A 9,289-nucleotide genomic window follows, 5' to 3' on the forward strand; every position below is an offset into this window, starting at 1 on the left:
GCCAAAACAAAGATACATGAGAACAGGGTCCAAACCCTAGCTGCCGCAATGGCCTGTGCCGAGAGACTCGTGGACTGTGGAAACGAAGCAGGATCCCAAAGAAGAGCGACACCAGCCCCAAACAATGGGGGCAAACCATACAGACCACCAGGCCATCGAAATGGAAGCCCCAACAGACCGAGTGGATGGACGGATAGACCTCCTCAAAACAATCAAGCGGGGACATCTCGAGGGCCTTACCATCAAAAGAACCACCCGACGACGCCTTTGCAATGCATACTGTGTAAAGGCCCCCACAAGGTATCCTACTGTTCTCATCGGGCCTCTCTCACTGCTCTCCAAGTGTCCATTCAAGAGAGCAATGAGGCAAGGGTCGAGACTTTGCTAGACAAGAAGGAAGATCATGACAACCCCCGAATGGGCGCAGTCAAATTCTTGTCAGCCCTCCAACGGAAAGTCGAACCGAAGGAGATAATAGAGAAAGGGCTCATGTTCGTAGATGCCACAATAAACTCTCAACCGAGCAAGAGCACTCTGATAGACTCTGGAGCAACCCACAACTTCATTGCCGATCAAGAAGCCAGAAGATTGGGACTCACCATAGGAAAAGACCCGGGGAAAATGAAAGTTGTCAACTCCGAGGCCTTGCCTATTGTGGGAGTTTTTAAAGGAGTCCCCTTCAAAATAGGGGATTGGACTGGAGAGCTAGACCTTGTCGTGGTTCGCATGGACGACTTCGACGTGGTACTTGGGATGGAGTTCCTCCTAGAACACAAGGTCATCCCAATGCCATTGGCAAAATGCTTGGTGATCACCGACCGTAACCCCACAGTAATACCTGCAAGCATCAAGCAACCAAGTATCTTTGAATGATCTCGGCCATACAGCTGAAAAGGGGACTCGCACGAGAGGAACCTACATTCATGGCCATACCACTGATAGAAGAAGCAACCACCGAAGAGACTGTCCTAGAGGAAATCAAGGAAGTACTAGACAGCTATACCGACATAATGCCAGAGAGTCTACAACAAACACTACCACCTCGTCGAGGCATTGACCACGAAATCGAACTCCTCCCCGGGGTTAAGCAGCCAGCGAAGAACGCATACCGGATGGCTTCGCCCGAGCTAGCCGAATTGAGGAAACAACTGGACGAGTTGCTGAAGGCGGGATTCATTCGCCCGACAAAGGCACCTTATGGAGCCCCCGTACCATTCCAGAAGAAGAAGAATGGGACGTTGCGTCTGTGCATAGACTATAGAGCCTTAAACAAGGTGACGGTACGCAACAAATATCCTCTGCTGATAATATCTGACTTGTTCGACCAACTTCACGGGGCCAAGTACTTCACGAAGTTGGACTTACGATCAGGATATTATCAAGTACGTATTGCCGAAGGGGACGAACCCAAGACGACGTGCGTAACAAGATATGGGGCCTTTGAATTCCTAGTAATGCCCTTTGACTTGACAAACGCCCCAGCTACGTTCTGCACGTTGATGAACCAGGTTTTCTACGAATACCTGGATCAGTTCGTCATAGTATACCTCGACGACATTGTTGTTTACAGCACAACCCTCGAGGAACACAAAGTGCACTTAAAGCTAGTGTTTGACAAGCTCCGGCAGAACCAGCTGTAGGTGAAGAAGGAGAAATGTGCATTCGCACAAACATGCATCAACTTCCTTGGACATGTCGTTAGATGTGGACAAATTAGTATGGATAGCGACAAGATAAAAGCTATCCAAGAATGGAAGGTTCCTACTTCCGTATCTGAGTTGCAGTCCTTCTTAGGACTAGCCAACTACTATAGGCGGTTCGTCGAAGGGTTTTCACGACGAGCCGCCCCATTGACAGAGCTGTTGAAGAAAGACCACCCTTGGTCGTGGTCAAATGATTGTCAAATGGCCTTTGAAAATCTGAAAACAACCATGACGAGGGGTCCTGTCCTCGGGTTGGTAGACGTCACAAAGCCATTTGAAGTAGAAACCGATGCTTCCAACTTTGCTCTAGGTGGGGTCCTTATTCAAGAAGGCCACCCCATCGCTTATGAAAGTCGAAAGCTCAACGATGCCGAACGAAGATACACTATCTCCGAGAAAGAAATGCTGGCCACTTCTTTGATCACAATTCGTAGTGAAGACGGATAACAGCGCCACTTGCCACTTCTTTGATCAACCAAAATTAACAGCAAAACAAGCCCGGTGGCAGGAGTCGTTGGCCGAATTCGACTTCAAGTTCGAACACAAAGCAGGAAAGAGTAATCAAGCAGCCGACGCGCTGAGTCGGAAGGGCGAACATGCGGCCCTGTGCATGTTAGCCCATATTCATTCAAGTAAGATCGATGGATCGATGCGCGACATCATCAAGGAACCTTTACACAAAGACCCATCGGCCAAAGCTGTTGTCGAACTAGCTAAGGCTGGAAAGACACGACAGTTTTGGGTTGAGGGGGACCTCCTGATAACCAAAGGAAACAGATTGTACGTCCCAAGAACGGGGGAACTGAGGAAGAAGCTCATTCAGAAATGTCATGATACCTTATGGGCCGGACACCCTGGGTGGCAAAGAACATACGCCCTAATAAAGAAGGGGTACTTTTGGCCAAATATGCGAGACGACATCATGCAATACACCAAGACGTGCCTCATCTGCCAACAGGATAAGGTCGAGAAAGCCAAAGTCTTTGGACTCTTGGAACCTCTACCTGTGCCAACAAGACCCTGGGAAAGTGTATCTCTGGACTTCATAACACACCGCCCAAAAGTCGGGGAATATGACGCCATCTTGGTTATTGTAGACTGGTTCTCAAAATATGCGACATTCATCCCAACTCCCAAATTATGCTCGGCGGAACTCACAGCCACACTATTTTTCAAACACGTTGTAAAGCTATCGGGCATTCCATCGAGCATCATCAGTGATAGGGATGGTAGATTTATTGGGACATTCTGGACTGATTTATTCGCTTTCTTGGGAACAACCTTAAACATCTCCTCGAGTTATCACCCTCAAACCGATGGACAGATAGAACGGTTCAATTGCTTGCTCGAAGAATACTTACGTCACTTCATCGATGCTCGCCAAAAGAACTGGATACAATTGTTAGATGTCGCCCAATTTTGCTTCAATTGTCAAACAAGCTCGTCTACAGGGAAGAGTCCCTTCGAAATTGTAAGTGGACGACAACCGGCCTTACCCCATATTATTGATCATCCTTATGCAGGAAAAAACCCTCAAGCTCACAACTTTACAAGAGAATGGAAGCAGACGACAGATATAGCCCGGGCATATTTAGAGAAGGCTTCCAAGCATATGAAGAAATGGGCGGACAAGAAGCGTCGCCCCCTTCAATTCCGTGCAGGAGATCAAGTCCTTATCAAGCTGAGACCAGAACAGATCAGATTTGGTAGCCGAAAGGACCAGAGACTAGTTCGTAAATATGAAGGCCCGGTTGAAGTCCTTAAAAAGATCGGGGCTACCTCCTACCGAGTTGCACTACCCGCATGGATGAAAATCCACCCCGTCATTCATGTGAGCAACTTGAAGCCCTATCACCCTGATCCAGACGACGACCAATGAAATGCAACCACAAGACCGAACATTGATCTGCAGCAAAAAGAAACAAAGGAAGTGGAAGAGATCCTAGTCGACAGGGTTAGGAAGATAGGAAGACCTGTACAGACGATTCGTGAATTCCTTATCAAATGGAAGAATCTCCCTACAGAGGAAACAAGCTGGGAATGCGCCGAAGATCTGAACTCCGCCGCCACCCACATCGCAAGGTATGAAAGTAAACGGTTGACAGGGACGTCAACCAATTAGGTGGGGGAGGATGTCACGGTCATGCTTGTCCAGGGCATGTTGCCCATGGCCGCATGCCCATGACAAGCCAAGCCCTTGTCATGTCTTTGCATTCTAGTGTTTTTCCTTTTGTAATTCTAGAGCGTATGACACCTCAAAAATATCATGTCTAGGCTTGCTAAAACTAAAATGGCCCAGAATGTACTATAGGGGGATATGACTAGTCGTCAACTTCTCCCTACCCAAGGTTATATATGCTAAGCCGTTGTTATCTTTCTCTTGCTTGCTTATATAACGTCTCTTTCTAAAATCTCTCTTTCTAAAATCTCTCTCTCTCCTCGTTTTCTAAAACCTTCTTTTAAAACCGAGGCTAGTGGCTCGACCGTACGTCGCTTGGCCGTAGGCGACGCAAGAACAAATTGGCTTAACTCACTTGCCGCTGGAGGGTGAGTGTCGCACAATCGCTAGTTCGCTGCCTTCGAAAGTGCGATTGTGTCACTTGGCACTCAGAAGGGGTCGATAGTGAGATCCCACATCGACTAGAGAGGTAAAGAATTATTTCTTGCAAGGGTCTGAAAACCTATCCATAGTAGATTCAGTTTAAAACCGTGAGAGATACCGAGGCGTAACGAACGAAAGCAGACAATATCAACTAACGGTGGTCTTGGATTGTAACAAAATATTGGCTGGAATAGCTCAGTTTGCACCAGGTTGGAGGTTCAAGCCCTCCTTCTAGCGATGTGTGAATGAAGCGTGCCTTATAATTGTGTTTGGTACTTCTCCCTGGTACAAATTTTCAATCAACATCGATTTGGGATGGTCTCATATACGAGAACTGACAAAACAATCATGTTTTGACGCTTTTAATGTTCACAATCGAAAACCTCTCCCTAATAGGCGCGTTTTAAAACTGTGAGGCTCATTGATATACCTACTGGGCAAGAATGAACGATGTCTGCTGGCAGTGGGTTTTGAATTTTACAAATGAAATAAGAGCTACCCACTAGGCGATGTGCCAGCGAGGACGCTTGGCACTCAGAAGGGATCGATAGTGAGATCCCACATCGATTAAAGAGGTGAAGAAACATTTCTTGCAAGGGTCTGAAAACCTATCCATAGTAGATTCAGTTTAAAACCGTTAGGGAGATACCGAGACGTAACGAACGAAAGCAGACAATATCAACTAATGGTGGTCTTGGATTGTAGCAAATGATTGGCTGGAATAGCTCAGTTGGTTAGAGCAACCACAAGGTGGGAGGTTCTCAAGCCCTCCTAGCGATGTGTGAATGAAGCAAGCCTTATAATTGTGTTTGGTTCTTCTCTTCCCTGGTAGAAATTTTCAATCAACATCGATTTGTGATGGTCTCGTGTACGAGAACTAACTAAACAATCATGTTTTGAAACTTTTAAAAAGCAGTGCTGAGTTCACAATTGATATCCACCATGAAACCAGTTCCATTTACTAGCGTTGAAAATTTCTACACAATTCAATTCCATAACGGTTGTTAGTAGATACTATCCACTTTGGAATGAGTTTTGCCTACCAATAAACATGAACTCAGAGCTAGTCACTAGGCGATGTGCCAGTGAGGACTCTTGGCACTCACAAGGGGTCGATAGTGAGATCCCACATCGATTAGAGAAGTGAAGTAACATTTCTTGCAAGGGTCTGATAACCTATCCATACTAGATTCAGTTTAAAACTGTGAGGGAGATACCGAGACGTAACGAACGAAAGAAGACAATATCAAGTAACGGTGGTCTTGGATTGTAGCAAATGATTGGCTGGAATAGCTTAGTTGGATGTGTGAATGAAGTATGCCTTATAATTGTGTTTGGTGCTTCTTCCTCCCTGGTAGAAATTTTCAATCAACACAAGGTCTCGTGTACGAGAACTAACTAAACATCATGTTTTGACACTTTTAAAAAGCAATGTTGAGTTTACAATTGATATCCACCACGGAACTGTTAGTAGATATTATCCACTTTGGCACGAGTTTTGCCTAACAATAAACATGGATGGATGTCAGAAGTGGGATTTGAACCCACGCCCTCTTACAAGGACCAGAACTTAAGTCTGGCGCCTTAAACTACTCGGCCATCCTGACTACTAATTGTGCATTCTTGGATTGGTTTGGGAGGGGAATTTATCATTCCGTATATGGGTGTGTAAACGTCAACCAAGTAGACGCGTTTAAAAACTGTGAGGCTGACGACGATACGTAACGGATTAAAATAGATAATATCTATTGGCTGTTGGAGAGAGGAACGAAAAAATCCTAATAAGGATGCGAAAACCTCTGCCTAATAGGCGCGTTTTAAAACTGTGAGGCTCATTGATATACCTACTGGGCAAGGATGAACAATGTCTGCTGGCAGTGGGCTTGGACTTTTAGAAATGAAATCAGAGCCAGTCACTAGGCGATGTGCCAGTGAGGACGCTTGGCACTCAGAAGGGATCGATAGTGAGACCCCACATCGATTAGAGAGGTGAAGAAACATTTCTTGCAAGGGTCTGAAAACTTATCCATAGTAGATTCGGTTTAAAACCGTGAGGGAGATACCGAGACGTAACGAACGAAAGCAGACAATATCAACTAACGGTGGTCTTGGATTGTAGCGAATGATCGGCTGGAATAGCTAAGTTCGTTAGAGCGTGTGGCTGTTAACCACAAGGTTGGAGGTTCAAGCTCTCCTTTTAGCGATGTGTGAATGAAGCATGCCTTATAATTGTGTTTGGTTCTTCTCTTCCCTGGTAGAAATTTTCAATCAACATCGATTTGTGATGGTCTCGTGTACGAGAACTAGCTAAACTATCATGTTTTGACACTTTTAAAAAGCAGTGCTGAGTTCACAATTGATATCCACACCACAGAACGAGTTCCATTTCTTAGCGTTGAAAATTTCGACACAATCCCATAACGGTTGTTAGAAGATATTATCCACTTAGGCACGAGTTTTGCCTAACAATAAACATGGATGGATGTCAGAAGTGGGATTTGAGCCCACGCCCTCTTACGAGGACTAGAACTTGAGTCGGCGCCTTAGACCACTCGGCCATCCTAACCACTAATTATGCATTCCTGGATTGGTTTGGGAGGGGAATTTATCAGTCCGTATATGGGTGTGTAAACGTCTCCCAAGTAGACGCGTTTAAAAACTGTGAGAATGACGACGATAGGTAACGGATTAAAATAGATAATATCTACTGGATGTTGGAGAGAGGAACGAAACAATCCTAATAAGGGTGCGAAAACCTCTCCCTAATAGGCGCGTTTTAAAACTGTGAGGCTCATGGCAATACCTACTGGGCAAGGATGAACAATGTATGCTGGCAGTGGGCTTGGACTTTTACAAATGAACACAGAGCTAGTCACTAGGCGATGTGCCAGTGAGGACGCTTGGCACTCAGAAAGGGTCGATAGTGAGATCCCACATCGATTAGAGAGGTTAAGAAATATTTCTTACAGGTGTCTGAAAACCTATCAATAGTAGATACAGTTTAAAACCGTGAGGGAGATACCGAGACGTAAAGAACGAAATCAGACAATATCAACAAATGGTGGTCTTGGATTGTAACAAATGATTGGTTGGAATAGCTCAGTTGGTTAGAGCGTGTGGCTGTTAACCACAAGGGCCGGAGGTTCAAGCCCTTCTCGCGATGTGTGAATGAAGCATGCCTTATAATTGTGTTTGGTGCTTCTCCTCCCTAGTAGAAATTTTCAATCAACATCGATTTGTGATGGTCTCGTGAACGAGAACTAACTAAACAATCATGTTTTGACACTTTTAAAACGCAGTGCTGAGTTCAATTTATATCCACCACGGAACGGAACGAGTTCCATTTCTTAGCGTTGAAAATTTCAACACAATCCCCATAACGGTTGTTAGTAGATATTATCCACTTTGGCACGAGTTTTGCCTAACAATAAACATGGATGGATGTCAGAAGTGGGATTTGAACCCACGCCCTCTTACGAGGACCAGAACTTGAGTCTGGCGCCTTAGACCACTCGGCCATCCTGACCACTAATTGTGCATTCCTGGATTGGTTTGGGAGGGGAATTTATCATTCCGTATATGGGTGTGTAAACGTCTCCCAAGTAGACGCGTTTAAAAACTGTGAGAATGACGACGATAGGTAACGGATTAAAATAGATAATATCTACTGGATGTTGGAGAGAGGAACGAAACAATCCTAATAAGGGTGCGAAAACCTCTCCCTAATAGGCGCGTTTTAAAACTGTGAGGCTCATGGCAATACCTACTGGGCAAGGATGAACAATGTATGCTGGCAGTGGGCTTGGACTTTTACAAATGAACACAGAGCTAGTCACTAGGCGATGTGCCAGTGAGGACGCTTGGCACTCAGAAAGGGTCGATAGTGAGATCCCACATCGATTAGAGAGGTGAAGAAATATTTCTTACAAGTGTCTGAAAACCTATCCATAGTAGATACAGTTTAAAACCGTGAGGGAGATACCGAGACGTAAAGAACGAAATCAGACAATATCAACAAATGGTGGTCTTGGATTGTAACAAATGATTGGTTGGAATAGCTCAGTTGGTTAGAGCGTGTGGCTGTTAACCACAAGGGCTGGAGGTTCAAGCCCTTCTCGCGATGTGTGAATGAAGCATGCCTTATAATTGTGTTTGGTGCTTCTCCTCCCTAGTAGAAATTTTCAATCAACATCGATTTGTGATGGTCTCGTGAACGAGAACTAACTAAACAATCATGTTTTGACACTTTTAAAACGCAGTGCTGAGTTCAATTTATATCCACCACGGAACGGAACGAGTTCCATTTCTTAGCGTTGAAAATTTCAACACAATCCCCATAACGGTTGTTAGTAGATATTATCCACTTTGGCACGAGTTTTGCCTAACAATACACATGGATGGATGTCAGAAGTGGGATTTGAACCCACGCCCTCTTACAAGGACCAGAACTTGAGTCTGGCGCCTTAAACTACTCGGCCATCCTGACTACTAATTGTGCATTCCTAGATTTGTTTGGGAGGGGAATTTATCATTCCGTATATGGGTGTGTAAACGTCAACCAAGTAGACGCGTTTAAAAAATGTGAGGCTGACGACGATACGTAACGGATTAAAATAGATAATATCTATTGGTTGTTGGAGAGAGGAACGAAACAATCCTAATAAGGATGCGAAAACCTCTCCCTAATAGGCGCGTTTTAAAACTGTGAGGCTCATTGATATACCTACTGGGCAAGGATGAACAATGTCTGCTGGCAGTGGGCTTGGACTTTTAGAAATGAAATCAGAGCTAGTCACTAGGCGATGTGCCAGTGAGGGCGCTTGGCACTCAGAAGGGATCGATAGTGAGACCCTACATCGATTAGAGTGGTGAAGAAACATTTCTTGCAAGGGTCTGAAAACTTATCCATAGTAGATTCGGTTTAAAACCGTGAGGGAGATACCGAGACGTAACGAACGAAAGCAGACAATATCAACTAACGGTG

At 45.0% G+C, this 9,289-nt stretch overlaps 3 non-coding genes across 3 annotated transcripts; all 3 read right to left on the reverse strand.

Annotated features, from left to right (window-relative positions):
- Positions 1-5,828: 5,828 nt before the first annotated feature.
- Positions 5,829-5,912, reverse strand: TRNAL-UAA. The gene has a single exon. It is a non-coding gene; the product is annotated as a tRNA-Leu (tRNA).
- Positions 5,913-7,747: 1,835 nt separating this feature from the next.
- TRNAL-CAA lies at positions 7,748-7,831 on the reverse strand. The gene has a single exon. It is a non-coding gene; the product is annotated as a tRNA-Leu (tRNA).
- Positions 7,832-8,707: 876 nt separating this feature from the next.
- On the reverse strand, positions 8,708-8,791 carry TRNAL-CAA. Its single transcript has one exon. It is a non-coding gene; the product is annotated as a tRNA-Leu (tRNA).
- Between the last annotated feature and the right edge of the window lie 498 nt (positions 8,792-9,289).

The sequence above is a fragment of the Cucurbita moschata genome, unplaced genomic scaffold (assembly GCF_002738365.1).
Source record: "Cucurbita moschata cultivar Rifu unplaced genomic scaffold, Cmos_1.0 Cmo_Scf00163, whole genome shotgun sequence".
In the NCBI taxonomy this organism is placed as follows: domain Eukaryota; kingdom Viridiplantae; phylum Streptophyta; class Magnoliopsida; order Cucurbitales; family Cucurbitaceae; genus Cucurbita; species Cucurbita moschata.